We start from the raw sequence: 3,909 nt of genomic DNA, 5'->3' as shown, positions 1-3,909 counted from the left end.
GTGGGAGCGGAGGGTAGGGAATACTGTTAGATAGATAAAGTTTTGATTTGGGTGAAGAGAAGGGCAATGTACCAAATGTGAGTGATCAATATAGTGGCATTGAAGAGAAAGACATAGAGAGGTACGTGCAAAGTACAGACAACAAAAATTAACTCTTTTGCGCATATAGTAAGGCGTGGTCAGTGAAGGCAAACATGGGTATATGGGTGGATTGATGGGTGGACAGATTGAAATATTAGGTATTATATGAAGTGGAGAGTGCATCCAAGAACATGTATAGGGTTGACAGCCAGTGGTCCGTGAATTTTTGGTTTTCTTCATTCTTCTTGGCTCTGTACAAGTGAAAATGCAGAAAGGTGGAAATCTCTCATAAATTCATGTATCAGGATGGCAGCAACACCACTTTGTTAATTCAGTCACAGAATGTATGTGTAATTTTGTCAAACGTGTACATTAAATTCCTGTTGAAAACTTAGGGGAAAAAAAAAACATGATTCCTTCAGTTCCCCTTAACACAACTGGAAAATGTACATTTAAAAGATGTGAACTGAATCACACTTTGCTTTCTACTGAAACCAATGAATAAATGCCTCTGGGACATCTAAATTATGGGTTGTTTCAAGTAATTGCAAAACTCTGTTGTATTGAAAGTACATGAATGGGAGTACCCACACTTTTTAAACTCAATCTGAGAATGCATGTGTATCTTTCCCAACGGTGTAAATCAAGTGTATGTTCAAAAACTATAATAAAACTAGATTACACCATACAAAATTTCAGCAGTGCATCGTTGAAATAAACAATTTAGCTAAAAGTATCTTAATGGTACATTGCATTCTAAATGACACAGGGTTGAGTAAAATTCACATCTTGTAAATCTAGTGAAAATGGAAAAAGGTGGCAATCTCTTATAACTTCATGTATCAGAATGGCAATAACAACACTTTGTTAACTGAATCAGAGAATGTATGTGTAATTTTGTCAAATTGTACATTAAATGTCGTGGCCAGCGCGACAATTCTAGAACGGGGGTAAGAGAATGAGTTAAAAATGAGAGAAAAGTTAAAGGATGGGAACGGGAGGGACACTCAGAGCCATTGCAAAGCAGTGCCAACTTTATTATAATTATACTCAAACTTATATACAGGTTTAACATGGGAAAAGTGCATGATTCATATGTCATACAATCAATCACAAGTTAATCAATATTGGGAAAAGTACATGCATACACAATTGGCATATTAAAATTTAAACTAACATTCCTGGTCCCATAATTCAAGTCACCACAACTCAGGTCACCTTAACTTCTTAAATTCTATACTCATTCTTCTATGTAACTATGTTCCCTAGAGACCTATGTTCCCTAGCAACTAGTTTAGATTGGCTTCCGCATATTCTGGGTTCAATCAAAGGTTATGCCTCTTATGCACCTGCTGTTTCACAGAACAATACAAGGGAGAAAATGGCTGATGGTTTACTAAGAACAGGGCCCAACTTTCAGGGACACTTAACAGCATCAACCCACAAAAGCCAGGGCCCATCAGTCCTAGTCCTTATGGGGACACTGAAAGTATCAACCTATTTCTGGGAGCCGTTGCTCAATTAGTCACTTACCATGTCCCATCAGTCCTTTAAGACTTAGGGCTCTCCACAATTAAATTTCTGTTGAAAATTTAGAAAACATGATTCTTTCAGTTTACCTTAACAAGTGCACCTGGAAAATGTCCCAGAGCCCCAGCCTGAGAGTGGTCAAGGTCTGTTCCTGAGCCCAAGCCTGAGGGTTCCCTGGATCCAGCCTAGAGCTCCAGAGGCCTAGCCTGAGGGTAGCCCAGATCTGTCCCAGAGACCCATCCTGTGGGTAGCCCAGCTAAGCCCCTGATCCTCTGAACCCCAGCCGGAGGGGGGTATACCTCTATCCCTGAGCCTCTAAGCCCCAGCCTGAGGGTAACACAGCTAAGTCCTTTTGTCCCAGAGCTGCAGCCTGAGGGTGGCCCAGCTTTGTCCCAGAGCCTTTGAGCCCCAGCATGAGGGTGGCATTGTTCTACCCCTGAATCTCTGAACCCCAGCCTGAAGGTGGCACAGCTTGGTCGCCTAGTCCCCGACCCCCAGCCTGAGGTTGGTCCAACTCCTTCTCCTCATCCCTTAGTCCCAGCCTGAGGGTGGCCCAGCTCCATACCTGAGCCCCACACTGAGGATCACCCAAATATGTCCCCAGGCCCCACCCTGAGGGTGGCCTGGCTCCATTCACTTGTCCCATAACCCTAGCCTGAGGGTGGTCCTGCTATGTCCCTGGGCCCCAGCTCTACCCCTGAGCCCCTTATCGTCATCTTGAGGTGGCCCAGTCAGTCCTCTCACCAAGGAGCCCCAGATGAGAGTGCCCACCTCAGCCCCTGAAACTCTGATCCCCAGCATAAGGTGGCTCAGTTCCTTCCTCTTGTGCCTCAGCCCCAGCCTGAGGGTGAACCAGCTGTGTCTCTGAGCCCCAGCCTGAGGGTGAACCAGCTTTGTCCCCTCGTTGCTGAGCCCCAAATTAAGTGTTGCCCAACTCCATGTCCTCCTCCCTGAGGCCCAGCCTGAGGGTGGGACAGCCCTGTTCTGGAACCCCAGCATAAAGGAAGCCCATTTTGGCCTCTCCTTCCAGAGCACCAGTTGAGGATGCCCCAGCTCCATCCCCAAGCCTGAGCCTGAGGATTGCCCAGCTCTGTGTCCTCATCCTTGATTCCCAACCTGAGGGTGGCCCAACTCCTTGCCTTCATCCCCGAGCCCCAGCCTGAGGGCTGCCCGGCTCTGTCCCTGAGCCTCTGATCCTCAGCCTGAGGTGGCTGTCAGTACACTCACCATGGAGTCCCAGCCTAAAGCTGGCCTGGCTCATCTCCTCATCCCTGAGCCCCAATGTGAGGGTGGCCCGACTCTGTGTCTTCGAGCCTGAACCCCAGCCTGAGGGTCACCCAGCTCGAACCCTGAGGCCCAGACTGAGGGTGGATCTGCATCTGAGCCACTGAGCCCCAGCCTGAGGGTGGCCTGGCCCTGTTCCCTTGTCCCAGAATACCAAACTTAGAGTGGCCCAGCTCTGTCCCCTTACCCCTGAGACCCAGGCTGAGGGTGGCCCGGCTCCGTCCCTGAATCTCTGGCCCCTGTCTGAGTGTGGTCCAGATCAGTCCCCTCCTCCTTGAGCCCCAGGCTGTGGGTGGCACAACTCTGTGTCTTCGTGCCTGATCCCCAGCCTAAGGGTGGCCCACCTTCTTCCTTCAGTCCCAGCCTGAGGATGGATCAGCTCTGTTCCTAAGCCTCTAAACCCCAGCCTGAGGGTTACTCAGTTCAATCCCCTTGTCCCAGAGCCCCAGCCTAAGGGTGGTCCAGCTCCATGTCCTCATCCCCAAGTCCCAACAAGAGGGTGGCCTGTATCGGTCCCCTTGCCTCAGAGCCCCCGATTGAGAATGGCCTGGCTCTATTCCCTTGTCCAAGAGCCCCAGGATGAGGGTGGCCTAGCTTTGACCCCTAGCCCACCAGATCCAACCTGAGGGTGGCCCAGATCCAGGTCTTCATCCCCAAACCCCAACATGAGGGTAGCCCAGGTCTGTCCCCTTCCCCCAAATCCCAGTCTTAGGGTGGCCCAGCTCTAGCCCCAAGCCCCAGCCTGATTGTGATTCAGGTCTGTCCCCTTGTCCCCAAGCCCCAGACTGAGTTTGACCTGGCTCTGTCTCCTCATTCTGGAGCCCCATAATGAGCGTGGCTCAGCTATAGCCCCTTATATCCGAGCCCCAACTTGAGGGTGACCCGGCTCTGTCCCTGAGCCTCTGAGTCCCAGCCTGAGAGTGACCCACCTCTGTCTCCTTGGCCCCGACCCACAGCCAAAGGTCCTTCTCTGAGCCCCAGCCTGAGGGTGACCCAGCTCTGTCCCATTTTCCC

This window comes from Orycteropus afer, unplaced genomic scaffold (genome assembly GCF_000298275.1).
Source record: "Orycteropus afer afer isolate SDZICR_OR568_19922 unplaced genomic scaffold, OryAfe1.0 scaffold00679, whole genome shotgun sequence".
NCBI classification, from domain to species: Eukaryota; Metazoa; Chordata; class Mammalia; order Tubulidentata; family Orycteropodidae; genus Orycteropus; species Orycteropus afer.
The sequence above is the reverse complement of the archived record's forward strand: the minus strand, read 5'-3'. Positions refer to the sequence as shown.